This window comes from Furipterus horrens, unplaced genomic scaffold (assembly GCF_987537825.1).
Source record: "Furipterus horrens unplaced genomic scaffold, mFurHor1.1.pri manual_scaffold_6, whole genome shotgun sequence".
NCBI classification, from domain to species: Eukaryota; Metazoa; Chordata; class Mammalia; order Chiroptera; family Furipteridae; genus Furipterus; species Furipterus horrens.
Window position 1 is genome coordinate 80,144,405 of NW_028327176.1, and position 20,539 is coordinate 80,164,943.

Here is a 20,539-nt window from a genome sequence, read left to right on the forward strand (position 1 = left end):
AACCTGCACTTCTAAAAAGTTCCTGGGCAGTGCTGATGCCGCTAGTCCAGGGACCATGCTTTGAGAGCCTCTGGCTGAGAGTATAGGGGTGACGAGAAGGAAGTTAAGCTGTAGAGGAGATAGGAGTATACTTGTGTTCCAAAGGTCGCCCACTTTTTCCTAAATGTCCCCATTCTAGCAAGAGCCAGATGCCTCAGACTTCCTTCTCCTACCTGAGAGTGAAGATTGAAATTTCCAGCATGAGTGCTGCTTTGGGAAGAAACCTTGGCATGACCTCCCCAGGTGTGTCATGACGATCCCCCAGGCATTGCTTAGCTATTTGTGGCACCGGGAAACACAGGCTCTTAGGCATAAATGTTAACAACATAACTCTGGACTAATGGCACACCGTTGCCTCAGCTTGTAATTGAGCAAGTGAGGTTTCCTGAGCTACTTCAGGAAGTGGTAACTGGTTGCCACTTTGGTTCTATGGTGCAGTCCACTGTACCCTGACAAAAACACAACCTAACCCCAAGCCTCAAGCACTTAATAAATTAAATTCAAAGAGTCTTAAAATACCTAAAAATCCTTCTAAGAAAATTCTACATAAAAAGTCTATTATATATATACTTCCCTATATATTCTGCCACTGCTAATTAGTTTAATAGTGTTTAATTTGTGCATTTTTTTTTAGAGACTTCATATATTAAATACTTGGTTATATTAAATTCTGCTGCTTTTTTTTTTTCTAAATCTGAGTTTTCCCAGCTTTTAGAACTCAGAGGAGCTATGAAAATTCATAGTTCTTGTGAAGGAAAGTCTTCATCCAATATCACCCTATTTGCCAATTTTCATTGGCTATATGACAAAAATAATCCAATTGTTTCTTTCTTTGAGTATTTTTTGATTACTGTTCTTGAGTTTTAGTTTTAAAAAATTATTAATACAGCACCTTTTCTTCCCATGAGAAATACATGAACTCATGTTGCATTGTACAGAAAAACAAACAAACAAACAAAAAGCAGAGAAATGGAAACATATGGACTACCTAATGCTTTAATAAAAGTAGACCCCACTGGCTTTTATGTTCCTTTGAATGTTTCCAAAGTCTCCAGAGTTCATTACAGGTCATATCCAATGGATTGCATTTTTTAGTGTTATACCCTATGTATTTTAAAGTTAGATTTGACACATTCAATGTATTTTAGGCTGAGAGTAAATTCAGACCCCATGTTTCCTCACATATTTTCTCAATATAATCACTGTAAATGTGATCTTGCAGTGGGTACCATTTACATTTTGGTGCAGAGGTCAACATTGATTACATAATCATAAAACAAATACTTTTTGAGAAATCTTTTAACACACAAAAGCCTAGAAGGAAGGCAAGTGATTTGATACTTAAGAACTGTCCTAGTTCATGAGTTTCAGACTTGTATCTTGTGTTTTTCAATACTATGTTTTGTTCTAGAAATTTACTCCATATCTAAGGAAAGAGTGACACAATTTCAGGCAATAATGATACCTGAGGAATTAGAAGACAATGAGTAAGGTTTTGTGGGAAGAAAAAGCACTAAACATCAGAAGGTCTGCCTCTGAGCTCAACATTGCCCTAACCAGCTGGGCTGTAGACAAGTTCCTTCAACTCTTGGAGCCAGCGTCCTTGCCTCCAAGATAAATATAACATTAAAACAAATCTCACAGGATTTTTATGTTGCTAAATAAACACAAAAGTTTATGCAAAGAGCTTTTTAAAAGTGAAGCTATGTGTAAACATAACAGGTTTTCAGACTTGCTCATGATGGTGAAAACCCAATGTGCTTTAGACATGCAACATGCAGACTAGTAGACACTATTTTGTTGTTGATCCAGGGAGGACATTCTAAGTATAAATTCCCAGGGTTCTTTGGTCCTATTTCTATTGTTAAATGGAAATTATCCCATCTTTGTGTGTCAAATGCAGCATATGTGAAAATACTTCATGATCAACTTTCACAGGAATTCTTTCCAAGTGAGAAAAAAGGTAATGGGGTCAGGGGTTTTCTAGAGTAATACAATCCAGGTTGCCAGTGTGATTTTGGTTAACAAATGCTGTCCCCACTTTTACTGTGTGTGGATAAGCTGCAGTCTGATTCCATGCATCTTCTGAAAGAAAAAAAAAACTTAGCTAAAGGTATTGTATAAATTGCTCCTTAGAAAGTGTCCTGGATTTCATGAGTAGCCTCCTGCCAATTCATGCCAAACAATCCATTATGCACATGACCAGCCATGAATTTACAGTTAACGGAGAGCACATTGCATCATCAGCACCATCATTGTCACTTGCCATCCTTCTCCTCATCTTTATTGCCCATTGAGAAAGTAGTAAAACGGGGGGCACTGGACTCTTCTGTTTGGGTTCTTAAAATCCAATGGACAAATATCAGCCTAAGTTAAACTTTCTTGTAAAGATTTTCAATCTATATTGAAAAAAATGATTGTCCTCTTTATTGTCTTTCAGATTTTTTAAAGTTTTGCACTAAAGTGTTCAGTCAAATGAACTTTAGTGCCTGAGAACACAGCCTATGTTCCAAGGAAGAATGAAGTTGAAAGATGTGGTAGAGGAACCAAGTTTTGACTCATGTGAAAAATTCAGTCCAGAAGGCAGGGGGTGGTTGGTTTGTCATAGCCCAGAAAGATGAGTCTTTACCTTATTTCAAAACCACTGCCTACTTCTATTTGCCAAAGAGCAAATCTGTTAATCTACCAAATTGTGAGTTACATGCTGTGGAAATTAAAGGGGTTCATTTTGTTTCCATAGAATTCTGCAGTAGATTGGGTGGATCCAGCAATTTATCATCTTTAAGCTAAAAAATGAAGTTATAATTATTCAACAGTACCTTTCACCTCCAGGAATCCAAGCTATCAGAGAAGTCTCATCCTTGTCTCCTCATCGTTTATCTTCTGGTTCCCATTATCTAGACAGAATTTTGAATCTACCAAAGCATTCGTGGTTGTTGTTGGTCAGAAATCCAACATGGTAAGGTCCCAACTACATTGCTAAAGTCCTTGATCCCTTTTCTTATCTTGATCATTATTGTGTTTTAGATTTTTGGAAGTTCCTTGGGTTGATCTTAGAATTTCAGTTCTTCTCAATTATTTATGTTTTTGCTGACCTTTAAATCCTTCTTTTTCTCTTACACTTCAGGTTCTTTTTATTCAGTTTTAAAAATATTTAGAAGAGATTGTAGTTTCCTATACTCTTCCTTGTAGTCCACCATAAAAGCAGCAGCAAAGGATGGCAGTGATAGTGCATGCTCTGATCCATGTCACAGGCTGTCACATCTCATTGCAGCATTTAGGACTTTGGACAATTTAATCACATTCATAAAATTTCATCTTCTATGTAGAATGTTTGTTTCTATTTTGTTTACCCATGTTGTCATTTCACTGCATCTCACATAAAATTGTAGGGGGGAAAGAGGAAATTATGAACATAAAAGGAAGACATTTTACTACCTAGATTCTAACTCACTAGATTTGGGAAAATATTTGCTCTCTCAAATTGACCAAGATTAATGAGGACCACATATGTTAAAGTAAAGATTTCATTCCTAATCATTCCCTCTTTTAAACATTTGAGATATAGTAGGTTCAAAAAGTGGCTTCGAGTTTGATGTATCATCTGCTATAGAGCAGAGTTCATGTTGCTTCGATATTGGAGCCTGGTGTGTTTTATCTGGTCTACAGCTGTCCATGGTTTTAATAATTCATTTTGTTCTACATTTGGGACATATGTGTTCATCAAGTTTCTCTTTATTCAAAGGGATTTTCTGTGACTGAAATCACAGGTTCTTACTTTAACTATGTCCTTCCAGTTCTACTAAATATATTTTTATTTATAAGGACATCTTTGCCATTTTTCTTTCCTGATAGGAATAGAAGTAAGTTATTTTTTAAGTATGTTTACCTACTTTTTTGACATTATTTTATCTGATCCTTAAGATAATTTCTTTGAGGTGCATATTTCACTAAAAATTATGTAAAATCCAATTTCATTGGGCTACTAATCCTATTTAAGGTAAAGGCTTGTTTGATTATCCATTTACTTTATTTCTCATCAAAGGACTCCAGAGCTCTGCTTTATCTTGCAGAACCACTATCCCAGGTTACTATTGTCATTATACTATTTAGAGGAGTCACTATTTTCAAAAAGAAATTATAATTTATTTTGGAAATAATGTTTATTGGCTACCATGGAGGAGAATAAGAATGATGATAGGCATGAAAGGGAATGCTTCTTACCTATCCTCTAGTTCCCAGAAGTGGGTATTTCCCCTAAACACTCCTGGACTTTTATCCAACCCATGACACCTTTTCCTCGGGTGAAAAGAGTTACCTGGCTCATTACTGAAGATGTCTAACTGCTATTGAATAGTGACTGGAGTCCTGCTGTCCTCAGCCACCCTCTAGGCACAATGCCAGAGGCAAAGGTTTGGTGATAAAGGAAAGGAGTCTTTAGTCAAAAGCTTTGGAATTTTGGAATAAAAGCTTTCCACATGCATTAGTCACTTAATTCTATCAATTGAGGCTAAACTCTTTAACACCGGAGTTCTTCTAGCCTTCCCTCTGTTAATTTTATTTATCTCATTTCCATAGGATTAGTTTACAAACTAAAACAATTTATACAAATGCTACACAATGAAAGAATGGCAAGCCTCCAAGCTCGTCCCCTCTATAACACCTAAAGAGGAATAACCCTGCCATCCTCTGTCAGGCTAGACCAATCCTAGGCTGTACCCAGAGTTCATTCCCATCCAAAATACATACCATCTGTTGGGAATGCAGGCAGCTGAAGTATGATCATCAGGGCATCCTTAAAGATGATGAGAGAGAGCCAGCAATCCAAAGAGTCAGCCCTCTTTTAATTTCCATGCGCTCTGGAGGCATTCAGCTTCTCAGTCAATCCCATCCTAGACTTTTTACCTTTGTCTTGTCAAAGTCCTCTTATTCCCTAGTTCTCCCCAGTGATTTAATCAGATCTCTATCATAACTGCATGTGACCAGCCCTCCTTCTTCCTGGAGCCAAGCCCCCACAAAAAGCTACCATTCTATTAGGCTCTCCTCTGTTATCTGTTTCAGAGGAACAGACACCAGCAGGGACTCACACTGACCCATACTGCCAGAGTTTAGAGTTGGGAAGCCCACTTTGCTGCATACCCATCATGTTCTCCAAAATAAGCTTTGTAACAAAGGAAATTAATTAGAGACCCCAATGAAATCCCTCTACCTCATAAAGTGGTTCCCAAATTCACAACATGCACAAATAATTAGTAATCTGCTGGCCTCTTTCTCCTCTCATTTTGTTACTATTCAGCCAATCACCAAACTCCAGGTCTGGACTCAAAGACTTCTCTACAGCCATCTGAGGTTATATATGGTCCTAGCTTTATAGCATTTCCCAGCCTAGCCTGTTTCTCCCCCAGAATTGTTAGATCAGTGAATTAAGTTAAGGTAAGTAAAACACAAAATATTTGGTAAATTCACAATAATGAAATAATAATGATAACACACATTAATGCCTGAGTTACTGTTACTGTCGATGGATGAGAAGAAAGCCAGAATTCAGATCTTAGCTCATTCTTTTCTTCTGAGGGATATTAATTACTGCTCTCATTAAAACACTGAATTAATTAATATTAAAGTGGAGAAAACATGTAGCCTATTAAAATGATCATATATTAAAGGTAAAAGTGAACCAGAAAAGTCAGCATTTGTGCTATGTGTCACTACCAGAACCAATAAGTAGAGACAAGGATTGAGTCTTTATGGGCACTTTATTCAAATGTGGCAATCTGAGAAGATGGCAGGTTAGATATGTACCGTCAAAAACCAACTTACCATCTTTCTCAAGGTGATTTTCTTTTTAGGAAGAAAGAAAGGATATGTAAGAGGTTTGGAAAAAGGTTGAATTGCTTGTCAGCTTCCTGGAGTCAGGTAGGTCATGCATTCCAGTTCCTGTAGTAACAGTTTTCCATGTACATTAACAACTTAACCATAGACTGAAGCTAAAATTTTTAACTCTCTCGAGTTCCCTATCAAAAAGCATATATTAAAATTAGTAGTACTATAAATATTTAAGAATTAGCACTTCAAATTAATAAACATTTTATTGTAGTTTATTATTAATTAAATTGTAAAATAATTTAACAATTTTAATTGAATTTATTGGGATAACATTGGTTCATAAAACCATAAAGGTTTCAGGTGAACAACTCAACAAAACATCATCTGCACACTGCATCATGTGTTTCTGCCCCAAGCAAAGTTTCTTCCTGTCCCCTTTTCTCCCCTTTGCCCACCTTCACCTACTCCCCACACCTCTTTCCCTCTGGCTAGCACGACACTTTTTTTTTTTCTGTGTGTGTGTGTGTGTATAATTATATATATATTATATATATAATTTTTTGCTTAATCCTGTCTTTCATCCAGTCCCCCAAACCTCCTTCACTCTGACAGCTGTCTGTTCCACATATCTATGTCACTGTTTCTATTTTGTTTGTCAGTTTATTTTATTCATTAGATTTGATATATTAGATCATATATTTATCTTTCTCTGAATGGCTTATCTCACTTAGCATAATAATCACTATGTCCATCCATGGTGTCACAAATAGGTAAGATTTCCTTTTTTATTGCCAAGTAGTATTCCATTGTGAAAATGTACCACTTTTTTTTTTTATCCACTCATTTACTGACTGGCAATTGGGTTGTTTCCAGATTGTGGCTATGGTAAGTAACACTACAATGAACAGAGGGGTGCATATATTCTTTCAAATCAGTGTTTTGGATTCATTTGAATATATTACCAGAAGTGGGATTGGTGGTTTATAAGGCAGTTCCATTTTTAATTTTTGGAGTAAACTTCATACTGCTTTTTATAGTGGCTACACCAGTCTGCATTCCCACCAACAGTGTAGAAAAATTCCCTTTTCTTCACATCCTTGCCAGCATTTGTTTGATTTTTGTTGATAGCCATTCTGACATATGTGAGGTAATATCTCCTTGTGATTTTAATTTACATCTCTCTGATGATAAACAAATAGGACTTCATCAAACTAAAAAGCTTCTGTACAGCATAAGGAAGCCATCAACAAAAGGAAAATGGAATCTGCTGAATGAGAAAACTTATTTACCAATGATATATGTGATAAGGGTTAATTTCTAAAATATATAAAGAACTTATACAACTCAACACCAAGAAGACAAATAACCCAATTAAAAAATGGGCAAGGGACCTGAATAAACACTTCTCAAAAGAGGACATACAGATGGCCAATAAATAGACATTAAAAAATGCTCAGTATCATTACTTTGACATTTTAAAATTTTTTCTTGGATTATAAATCAAATACATATTGTAAGAAATTTAAAAAGAAAAAATAAAACAGCATAAGAGAAAATAAAAATCACCCATGAGTTCACCATTCAGAAATATTCTGTTCAGATTTCAATGTAATTTTATTAATTGGTTTATAAGTATGGCACATCATATATAACTTTTGTTTGGTTTTATGTTTACCTAACACAGTGGTTGTCAACTAAAAGTGATTTTTGCCTCCCTATTTATTCTTCCTTATGACATTTGGCAATGTCTAAAAGTATTTTCCTTGTCATGTCTGTATGGTAGCTGGGGATGCTGCTAAACATCCTATAACATATAGAACAGACCCTCACAATAAAAAATTATGTGGACCGAAAGGGTAATAGTGCCAAGAATGAGAGACCCTGATCTAATCTCATATCTCCAAGCACCAGAGCAGCATTTTCAATACAAAGAAGCCAGTGTTATTCGTTGCTGCACAAGAACTCCATGGATGTGTAATATTTAAGCAACAAACATTTAGAAATCAAATGAAGAGTATACTAGTGAGCTTCCAATGGCAATTTAAACTCTATTGTTCAACACCAAATCCATAACTTTAAAACAACATCAAACAAGTGTAATTGGAAAACAAAATACCAAAAACATCATCCACTATGCCACACATCTGATTAGCTATCTGGTATAAGTCATTCTCCATTATATATTCCCAGGTTATCTTATATTATTTAATATATTAATCCTCAAATTTTAGTCCCATTAGTGAAATTTCTACAAATAGTCTTGAAATGATTTTCCTTTCCAATTCACTCAAACTAAGTAACCAACTTCCATCTCTTAGGTCCTTTTGCCTACTACCCACAGCTCCCATGCTGAGAGTCAACCCACTTGGGCACAGTATTTTCATGTTTTCCACCCATTAGATTGAAAATATCTAATGGAAGAACATCAACCTTTATTTCAAAATATGGAAAAACTAGGAATTGGAAGAACTGAGTCAAATTTAATTTGTTACTGGTTGCAGTTAGATGTTATTTAATCTTACTTTGTCCCATTTTGTTTCAGTATAAAATAACTCAGCTCCAAGAACCACCCTTATGACCTCAAAGGGTTGCTGTAAAGTTTAAATAATAAAGAAAAAATGCCTCAGATTAATGTTCAATGCAAGGAAAAGCCACTCTGAATCTCACACAACCTGCTTACAGGGATAGGTGCTTGGCCTGCTCCAGTTAAATGCCCACTGCAATTGTTGTAAAAAATCAGCTCCTGGTCACAATATAAATAGTTCTTAAAGACAGCCATGACTTAAAATTAAATAATATTAAGTGCAATGTAGTATGCTTAATTGGATCCTGCAACAAAAATAGGACGTTAGCAGAAAAACTGATGAAATTCAAATAGTCTGTAATTTAGTTTATAGTATTGCACTAATGTTAATTTCTTAACTTCCATGAATGTACAATATCATGATCATATAAGATTATGACATTAGAGGAAGCTGGATGAAGGGTATATGGGAACTCTGTACTATCTTTTTAACTCTTCTATAAATCTGAAGTTATTTCAAAATAAAAAGTATATACATTTAAAAAAATGTACTCAAGTTGTTTGAAAATTGTAAGCTATCCGATACAAAATATACAAAAGTGAAAACTGTGTGTTTGTGGTAGGCAGAACCCTAAGATGGTTCCAATGACCTGCATTTCCCGGTACTCATTTTTTCTCATATTCTCTTCCCTTGAGCTGAATATATTCATTCACACCTAATAAACAGAATATGACAGAAGAGAAGAGATGTCACTCTTAAAATTTGGCTATGAAAAGATGATGGCTTCTATGTTGAGTGCTCAACCTTGAATCACTTGCTCTGTGTTAACACAGTTGTCATGCAAAGTAGCTTTGTGGAGACACCCACATGGGTGAATCGGAGCCTTACATTAGCCTTGTCAGTGAGCTGGGACATTGAACCTCTACCATTTGCACCTGGAGACCACTGCAGCTCCAGCAAATGCATTTGATTATAACCTCGAAAAAGACCCTAAATCATAACCATCAAGCAAACTGGCTTCTGGATCCCTGACCTTTTAGGAGATAATAAATATTTAGTTTCTGGACACTATTTTGGGGGATTGCTTACCAGCTCAAGGTCTCAGCACCCTTTCTCAAATTTCTTCTTATGGATTTGCATGATTTTCTCCACCTGACAGTTAACTGCCTCTTGTTTTTATATCTCCAGGTGAGCCCTTCCTGCAGCCCACAGATTTCTCACTTCATCCTGAGGAGTCATAGGAGAGAAGTACATTATCTGTATTTTCTGACTTTGTGAAGGCAGCAAACCTTTAGTGAAGACACACCTCCCACAGCAAGGTTGATGATAACTTGAAATTTTAAACATTAATTCAGAATTCTTATTGTTTGTCACTGTCATAGAGCTCTCCGTTACAAATTGAAAAAGTAAAAAAGAAAGAACTGAAAAAAAGTGGAACATTAAACTTTTATATTTGAATTAAATAATGTCTTTAAAAGTGAATTACTATATGTTGTGGAACCCAATGCTTTTTCCCTTTCATCCAGCAATCAAAAGAATATGCAAGGCAAGGTTGGGGTCTCTGACAGTTCCTTTATTGCAGACATTACAGTATTCACACGTGCACCCCCACCGTTCACTTGCTTGGCTCTCAGTGCTGCCGCCACTCAGCACCGCTCCTCTATTTGCTCCCTGCCCGCTGACCAAACATGAACCCTCCCATGGGGTTCCTGTCCCTTTTATATTATGCATAAACAAAGCCAGTTACTAGCCCAAATATGACATCAATGCTTATATAACCACAAATGCACAATGTATGAGAATCTAGTTATTATCTCTGGCAGCCCATGCCTGGGCATCCAGACTATAGTCCTCACACTATATAATTCAGTGAATACTCCTAATGTAGGGAAATTAGCTATATAACAGAGAGTATCTGCAGTTTATTTTATCTTTTACTACATTTAGTAACAGTGTTATCAATATATTTAGCTAAGCACCTTTTTTTTATAAATTGTATTTCAATGTATTTGACTTTTCTTGGTATGCATTGAGTATATCCATGTGTATAATGTACAATTGCTGAATGCCTTTATGTGAACATTAAAGATAGTTAAAAGCCATTATATCCCAGTTTTTGCTTTTTATCTCTGTTCTTCAGGTGCTAAAGTCAACTTGTGGATTAGTCTTTATTTTTTATACATTTATGCCTTGTGCATCTTTGAAAATGCCACAAATTCTCAATTATCTGTGTGGTTTTAGTGGATGGGGAATTTAAAATTCCTGGAGTTCTTCTTCTGTTCAACCTGTCCCCAGTCATCTCCCTGTCTCTACCTGTTAATTTTGTACCTGTGACTATACCTTCATTTTTATCAGTTACAGGAAAATGACAGAAGGAATGCAAATAGAATGAAATTATGTGCTTATTTATTGTACTACCTGGGAAAAAATAAAAATACACCTGCAGTGTCTGCTCTGTGGGTTATCCCTTTATTAACTGAGCTAATTGAGCTTTACATGCATTTCTGCTTTTTCCCATCCATGAGTTAAGGCTTGTGGAAAAATAATGGAGAGGACAATTATGGAATTTGTGTTGGTAGCACTATTGCCCTAAATTTACAATTAGGGCAAAGAGATGTCTGTGGTATTAATTTTAACATGGATAAAAATAAGAGAGGTCAAAGATCTCAGGAGAAGATATACACAGAGGAGTTTGTTTTGTTTGTTTGTTCTATACTAAATTTTCAGACGTGTGTTCCTGGAAATCTCATGATAGTATCATAATATTGAACGGACAAGTTCAGGCAGTTAGTACTCCTGAACAAAATAGAAAGCAGTTATTTCCTACCAGCATGGAACTTCTAAACTTTTCAACAATAATGTATATTTGATAAAGAGATGGTTTTTAGCCTTTATGCTACTCTATACTAACACAGCACACTTGGTACAATGCCTCTATACTTAAGCGATGCCTTTCAGCCATACAGCTTCCGAAAACTCAGAAGGAAGGATAATTAAAACTAACCATTATATCAGAGATGTGTGAAGATTAATGAAATTATTCCTGTAAATATTCCTGAGTTTTTGGAAGACAGAACACACCATACAACATATTACTATGTAGCTTAATTTATAGTTACGTGAGGTAGTTTATAAGCATTTTACATCAAATGAAAATATAATTAGTGATAATATTGATGCTTTAAAGGTTATTTTATACACAAGGCAATAAACGTAAAACTGGATCACTTAATCATGAATTAATATATTGCACAGCATATGTTATGTATGTTGAGACATATTTAGAATTTAATAATAAAAATGAAATAAGAACAATGCAGGTGAGTTACTGAATTTCATCAACTCAAAACTAGATGAAAAGACTGAAAAATCATTTCCTGCTCTATTTCTGTGTAAATTTCAAGTTAAGGACATACTTTAATAGAAAAAACTTCCCAAAGGCCCCACCTCCTAATATCCTCACACTGGGGACTACATTTCAACATATGAATTTTAGGGGAACACAAACATTCAGACCATAGTATTCTGTCTCATCAATGCAAAAATCTAAGTATAAAGTCTCATCTAACAATCATCCAAATAAAATATGGATGAGACTCCAGTTGTGAACCTGTGACATCGAACATGTTATGTGCTTCCAAACATGTGATAGGCATAAGAGATATTCCCATTCCAAAGTTGAGAAATAGAAAACAAAATAAAATAAATAACAGGTCCAAGGTAATCCAAAATTTAAAGGGACAAGCAATAAAACCCAGGGTTCAAGAACAATTCTTTTGGTCCCATGCCTGGTCTTCCAGCCCCACACTGTTAGGAGCCGGGCATTTAAGGCTCAAGGCAGTGACACCCCCATGATTCTACTGGATGCAGCCCACACAGCAGCTCTTATGGGCTGCAGTGCATGCCTATGGCACTCCCAGGCTAGAATTACATGCCAGTGGCCCTATCCCCATGACTCTTCTGTGCATGGTCCTAGGGGCTACCTCGATGTGGCCCCACCCCTACATCAGCCCTCTTCCTACCTTGGATGCTAGGAGGCAACCATGCCTTTTAGGGCAACCCTGGGTAGATCCAAGCTGCTTCATCATTTGAAATATAGATATAGGTTGCCATGCCCCCCATAAGATGCTAGGCTCAGTGCATGCCACACTGGGGCCTACACTAGCTGAGAAACATAAAATTGGAATTTAGGGTGTGGAGCCTGAAATGTGAGGAGCTGACCTATAGTAGCAGCCTTTTCTTTAAAATTGCTCTGCACCCTCCACCCTGATACGACCCCAGGACCTTGCATTCTGAGCCTACCTGAGGAGGTCAACTCCATGATATCCAAATCGTCTTTGGGGTTATTCTTTCATGCCTTGAACAATTGGTCCTAGTTTGTATTTAGATAGCTGACTCATCTCCCCCTTGTGGTGATGAATAGCTCCTAGCTTCTATTGAGATTTTTGATCCATACTAACATTCTTGTTAAACATTCTGTTCTCTCTTAAACAAGATTTTTTTTTATATTTCATTAATTATGCTATTACAATTGTCCCATTTTTTCCCCTTAGAACTCCTCCATGCAGCACCTCCCACTCCCTCAGGCAAAGCCTACACCATTGTTCCTGTCCATGGATCATGCCTATAAGTTCTTTGGCTACTCAACTTCCTATACTGTACATTACATCCCCATAGCTATTCAGTAACTACCTATTTGTACTTAATCCTCTCAACATATCATTCATTCCCCTACACCCTTCTCCCATCTGGCAACCATCATAATGCTTTCCATCCATGATTTTGCCTCTGTTCTTCTTGTTTGCTTAGTTTGTTTTTTAGATTCAGTTCTTGACAGGTATGTATTTACTGGCATTTTATTGTTCACAGTTTTTATCTCCTTTTCTTAATTAAGTGTTAAAGTCTTTTTAACATTTTATATAATAATCGTTCAGTGATGATGAACTCCTTTAAATTTTCCCTTTCTAGGAAGCTCTTTATCTGCCCTTCAATTCTAAATAATAATTTTTCTAGGTAGAGCAATCTTGACTGTAAGGCCCTGCTTTTCATGACTTTGAATATTTCTTGCCAATCCCTTCTAGCCTGCAAAGTTTCTTTTGAAAAATCAGCTGACAGTCTTATGGGAACTCCTCTGTAGGTAACTAACTGCTTTTCTTTTGTTCCTTTTAAAATTCTCTCTTTATCTTTGACCTTTGACATTTTAATTATGATGTGTCTTGAAGTGGGCCTCTTTGTATCTATCTGGTTTGGGATTCTCTTTGCTTTCTGAACTTGTATGTTCTTTTTCCTCACCAAATTAGGGAAGTTTTCTTTCATTATTTTTCAAATAGATCTTCAATTTTTTTCTCTTTCTCTTTTCCTTTTGGCACCCCTATGTTGAGAATGTTGGAATTCTTGAAGTTGTCCCAGAGCCTGCTTATACTACCCTCATTTTTGAGAGGTTCTTTTTTCTTCTTCTTGTTCCGATTGGTTGTTTTTTTGCTCATGTTCCAAATCACTGATTTGATTCTTGATTTTATTCACTCTATTGTTGCTTCCCTAAAAATTGTTCTTTGTTTTAATTAGTGTGTTCTTCATTTCTGACTGTATCTTTTTAATTCTGTTGAGGTCCTCACTAAGTTCCTTGAGCATCCTGATCACCAGTGTTTTGAACACTGCATCTGAGAGTTTGGCTATCTCCATTTTGTTTAGTTATTTTTTTGGGGGGGGGAGGTTGTTCTATTCTTTCATTTGGGCCATATTTCTTTACCTCCTCAATTTGGCAGCCTCCTTGTGTTTGTTTCTGTGTATTGGGTAGAGTTGCTTTGATTCTGTATTTGGTAGTATAGCCTAGAATAGTAGGTATCTTAAGGTTCCACTGACACAGCCTCCCTGATCACCCAAGCTGGGTACTTAAGGTGTATCCTTCATGTCAGCTGAGTACACCCTCCTCTTGTAGTTGATCTTTGATTGCTGTTGGTAGATCAGTTGGAGGGATTTACCCAGGCCAATCAGCCTCAAGAACTGGCTGTGACCACTGACCACCAACCACCGTCCTCCATGGAGGATCATCTGTAAAGGTGTAGGGTGGTTGTGTTCCAATATTGTCTGTAGCTGTTCATTGGGTGTGCAGGCCCTTGGGTTTCCCAGGTGGTGCAGGCCAAGGTCAGCCACCACCTATCTTCTGCCTCGGCCACCCTGCCTGAACTACCAAGCAATCTGAGATCACTGCTACTTGTGCTTGGCTTAGAGATTTTCAGGCAAAGCCAAGCTGTGAATCTAGGCTGGTTGCTGCTAGTGCCATGTCTGGGGTCACTTAGGAAAAAATACAGAGGCTGGCGGCTGGCTGAGGCCAGATGTTTCTTGTTTGAAAGGATTTAGGAAGTTGTGAAGCTTGAGCTAAGACCACCTGTTCATATAGAAAAGCTACTGTTAACAGCTGTAAGTTGGGTGGGAAAAAGCCTCAGGGAATCTCAGTGTGAGGCAAACATTGTTAGCCAGGTTGATGGAATCTCAGATATGACACCTCCCTGGTGGCCCTGTGGCTCTGTCTGCCTTTATTTTTGGTAGAAATCTATCCTCCAGCTATCTCCTTGACACCAGACACTTCAGTTCCTCCCTATATGCCTCTGGTGCCTTTTAAGTTGCTACTCTGGTGCTGAGCTCAGGGGGAGTGAGTCTGTGTAAGTGTATGTTTGGGTTCTTTAAGAAGAACTGCTTGGGACTCTGGAAGTTTCCTCCACCAAATCAATCCATGCCAGTTTTTGCAGGCAGAAATTATGGGGACTTCTCTTCCTGGCACTGGTACCCTGGGCTGGGGGCCCTGGTATGAGGCTGGGACTCCTTGCTCCCAAGATATCCCTCCCAAATTTTTATCCATTACACATGTACATGGGACCAGCCCATCCCAAGTCTCTGCCCCCTCCTACCAATCTGAATGGATGTGGTTTCTTTAATTTCACAGTTGTCAGATTTTCATTCAACTTCATTCCTGCAAATTCTGGGTGATGGTTGTTCTATATTTGAGTTGTAATTCAATGTGGTTGTGTGAGGTGAGCTGTGTTTATCTATGCCACCATATTTACTGGAAGTCCCAATCAAACAAGATTTTTCAAAAGACATAGGCTGACAATTTTCCAGATTCTTAAGTTCTACTTCCTTTTTGATTAATAATGTCATCTTTAAATCATTTCTTTCTTCTCACATTTTACTATAAGCATTCAAGAGAAGCCAAGTTCTAACTTCAACATTTTGCTTAGATATTTCTTCATACAAATATCCAATTTTATTACTCACAAGTTCTATCTTCCACGAAACACTGGGATAAGAACACAATTCAGACAAGTTACTTGCCATATTATAACAAGGATCAGGGACATCTTTCCTCCATTTTCAGATAATGTGCTCTTTATTTCTGTCTAAGTTTTTGTCAGAATGGCCTTTACTATTGTTTAAAAAAAAAAACAATGAGCCCAAAATGGAATCATCGGCAGCCGTCCGTCTCGAGAGACGATGGCGTAGCTTCTTGAGAGTCTATCTGCACCGCCGAGAATGGCTGTGCAGTCCGACTCGGGAGTGACAATCCCTGCCGCACTTGTTACAGGTGAAGGCAGATGGCTGTTGTTGCTGCTGTTGACACTGCTTCCGCCTCGATCTTTTCTGGACCGCCTCCTCGTTGCGCGCAGCCTCTGCGCATGACGTACCTTGTCTGACAGTGAGCCTCCAGGCTAGGCGGTCGTCTGCTTGAACTTCCCATGTGTTGAGATTGATGAAGCATTGTGTCATATCCTTTTTGCAGATGTCTTTGAACTGCAGTTTTGGGCGCCCTGTCATCCTCTGGCCTTCTGCTAGCTCGCCGTAGAGGAGGTCTTTGGGAATACGGTCTGCATCCATTCTTTTGACATGGCCGAGCCACCTGAGGCGTCTCTCACTAAGAACTGCATGCAAACTGCTCATGTTGGCTCGCTTCAGCACCTCGGTGTTGGGAACCTTATCCTGCCAGGCGACATGCAGGACACGTCGCAGGCACCTCATGTGGAAGTTGTTGAGTTTCCTTTCATGCCTTGCGTAGGTGGTCCACGTCTCGCTGCCATAGAGGAGAGTGCTGAGTACGCAGGCTTGGTAGATGCACAGTCTGGTTTTCTCAGTGAGGCTGGAATTGTTCCACACTCGCCGGTTCAGTTTGGCCATAACTGTGGCTGCCCTGGCGATTCTCCGGTTGACCTCCAAGTCAACTGACAGAGAGCTCGAGATGGTGGACCCAAGGTAAGTGAAGTCGTTGACAACCTCCAGGGTGTATCCGTCGATGGTGATGCATGGGGGAGTCCCCGTGCCTTGAGCCATAACGTTCATCTTCGTCAGGCTGATGGCTAGTCCGAACTCCTTGCATGCGTGGGAAAGGCAAGTGACTAGCTGCTGGAGTCCCTCTTCGGAGTGTGATGTCAAGGCTGCATCGTCGGCGAAGAGCATCTCACGGATGAGCACCTCTTTGACTTTGGTCTTGGCTCGTAGACGGGCCAGGTTGTAGAGTTTGCCATCGGATCTGGTGTGAATGAAGACACCCTCGCTGCAGTCCTTAAAGGCGTATTGGAGGAGCATGGAGAAGAAGATTCCGAACAGCGTAGGCGCGAGGACGCAGCCCTGCTTTACTCCGCTGCTGACTGGGAAGGCCTCAGAGGTTGCGCCGTTGTAGGACACCGTGCTGTGCATGTTGTCGTGAAAGGACATGACCACAGCAAGCAGATGTGGTGGACAGCCAATCTTCCGTAGCAAGCTGAAGAGTCCGCTTTGACTGACCAGATCAAACGCCTTCATGAGGTCGATAAAGGCGAGGTAGAGTGGTTTATGCTGCTCGTGACACTTCTCCTGCAGCTGGCGTAGGGAGAAGATCATGTCCACTGTTGATCGGCCAGCTCTGAAGCCACACTGGGACTCTGGGTAGACGCGGGAAGCAAGGGTCTGCAGGCGGGCAAGAGCGACCCGGGCGAATACTTTGCCGACGACGCTGAGGAGAGAGATGCCCCGGTAGTTGTTGCAGTCGCTGCGGTCTCCTTTGTTCTTGTACATGGTGATAATGTTGGCGTCTCTCATATCCTGGGGGATGTAACCCTCCTTCCAGCAGAGACAGAGTAGATGGTGGAGTGGCTGTAGCAGGACTGGTTTCCCGCTCTTTAGGATTTCTGGAGGGATTCCATCGCTTCCTAGTGCTTTCCCGCAAGCAAGGCGGTCGATGGCTTTGCCGAGCTCTGCCGCAGTAGGTGGGGTGTCTAGCTCCTCCATGACTGGTAGGTCTGGGATGGCGTTAAGAGCAGTGTCTATTACAGTGTTCCTCGTCGCATACAGCTCGAGGTAGTGCTCGGTCCACCGCCGCATTTGCTGTTCCTGGTCAGTGATGACCTCACCTGTCTTGGACTTAAGGGGGGCGATCTTGGAGGGGATTGGGCCTGTTGCCTTCTTGATACCCTCATACATTCCTCATGCGTTGCCTGTATCGACGGCTTCCTGGATGCTTCTGCACAGGTTTAGCCAATAGGTGTTGGCACAGTGGCGGGCGGTCTTCTGGACTTTGTTCCTGGCAGCCCGTAGAGCTTGAAGTGTACTGGGAGTGGGCGTGGCCTTGTAAGCCAGTAGGGCCTTCCTCTTAGCCTCGATCACGGGTTCCATTTCTTCCCAGTGAGCCTCGTACCAGTCAGCGTTCTTCCGCTCTTTCTTCCCGTAAGCAATAATGGCGGAGTTGTATATGGCGTCGCGGAGACGTGGCCAATTGGATTCGATAATGTCATCTGCCGCCATTCCCTTGCCGAGTGCATCTTCCATCCTGTTGATGAATTGCTGGGTCTTAACTGGGTTGCTGGCACAACTGGTGTTGATGCATGGGCGACCCTTCATCTTGGAGTGGTGCAACCTCTTCGGCATTATGCGCACCTTGCTTACCACGAGGGCATGGTCCGTGTCGCAGTCTGCACTGTGGTAGCTGCGGGTGAGGAGGGTGCTGCTAATATCTTTTCTTCTGGTGATGACGAGGTCAAGCTGGTGCCAGTGGCGGGAGCGGGGGTGCCTCCATGACACCTGGTGGATCTCTTTGCACTTGAAGAATGTGTTTGTCACGCACAGGCCGTGGTGACACAAAAGCTCAAGCAGTCGCTGACCATTCTCATTGATCTTTCCTCTCCCAAAGTTTCCGAGGCAGGTGGGCCAGGCCATGTGGTCGGCTCCTACTCTTGCGTTCAAGTCTCCAAGGAGATAAAGAGCGTTACTTCTGGGGATCTTGGATAACGCTTCGTCCAGTGCATGGTAGAACTGTTCTTTCTCTTCAGTGGTGGCGCAGAGGGTTGGGGCATACGCGCTAAGAATGCTGACTGGGCCGAAAGTTGTTGACAATCGGAGGGTAAGTAATCTCTCTGTGCCTCCTGTGGGTGGCTCTATGGAGTTAACAAGCATGTTCTTCACAGCGAACCCAACACCGTGCTGTCTTGGTTGGTCTGGAGACTTCCCTTGCCAGTAGAAGGTGTAGTTGGTTTCTCTGATAGTTCCGTTGTCGGCCAACCGGGTCTCCTGTAGAGCCGCAATATCGATGTTTAGTCGTGCCAGTTCCCTGTCGATGACGGCGGTTTTCCTGGCACCATTGATCCACGGAAGGTCTGCAGTAAGTCCGGGACACATGGTCCTGATGTTCCAGCTAGCGAGGCGAAGAGCTGGAGGCTTCTTTCTTGTTGTTTGCTTGGAATTGCCTGGTGCGAGTGTTTTGTGGCCCACTTTTCAAGAGACGCCTCTCTGATCCCCACGCACCCAGTGGGGCAGGTGAGCCAAGGCGAGACGGCACCTAATTGGCTGGGGGCTGCCCAGCTTGAGGCAGGCGGTAGCTGTCCAGTGAGGTGCGATGACCTCTCCCACCGTCAGAGGAGACCCCTGGCACTCGTTTCCTTCGCCAATCGGATGAGCTTATAACCGGTAACTGTCTCCTCCCGTGTTGAGTCGACATCTTGCAATGACGCTGGAGTGTCCTCTCCAGTGAAGCTACAAAGCCTGGGCAGGGTGATATGGAGGGCCAGCCGTTGCCCATGCAGCAGACTCCCCCTCTCTTCGCAGCTGAAGGATCCAAGGGGAAAGACAGAGTCAATACAGCTTGGCTTCAGGTGCGCCACAGGAGTTGCCGGTGTTGACTACAATGTCAAACCGCCTTAGGGACTCCGGCTCCGGATTTTCTGTCGGGGTTTACTCCCTTAGCCTTTCCCCTGAGGAGGTATGCCGCAAGGCAGCGGAGGTTTGGAGTCAGAGTTTCCCTTCTCCTTAGCCTTTCCCCTGAAGAGGTATGCCGCAAGGCAGCGGAGGTTTTTGGGAGTCAGAGTTTTCCTTCTCTGGTGTGCCCTGACTGGAATGGCCATACTACCTAAAGCAATTTACAGATTCAATGCAATCCCTATTCAAATATCAATGACATATTTCACTGACCTAGAACAAATCCTCCAAAAATTCATATGGAACCAAAAAAGACCCCGAATAGCAAAAGCAATCTTGAAACAGAAGAACACAGCAGGGGGAATCATGATACCAAACATCAAACAATACTACAAAGCCACTGTGATCAAAACAGTCTGGTACTGGCATAAGAACAGACATACAGATCAGTGGAACAGAATTGAAAGCCCAGAAATAAAGCCAGGCCTCTATGGTCAACTAATCTTTGATAAAGGAGGAAGGAACATAAAATGGAGTGAGAAGAGCCTCTTTAACAAATGGTGCTGGGAGAACTGGACAGGGACATGCAAAAAAATGAAATTAGACCACCAACTTACACCACACACGAGAATAAACTCAAGATGGATTAAAGACTTAAATGTAAGCCATGATACCATAAAAGTCCTAGAGGAAAACATAGGCAAGAAAATTTCAGATATCACACGTAACAATATCTTCACGGATACATCTCCTAAGGCAAGAGAAATAAAGGAAAAAATAAACAAATGGATCTACATCAAACTAAAAAGTTTCTGCTCATCAAAAGAAAACATCAGCAAGATGAAAAGAAAACCAACCATATGGGAAAACATATTTGCCAATGATATCAGAGACAGGGGACTGATCTCCAAAATTTATAAAGAGCTTATACAACTCAACATCAAGAAAACAAACAACCCAATTAAAAAATGGGCAAAGGACCTGAACAAACA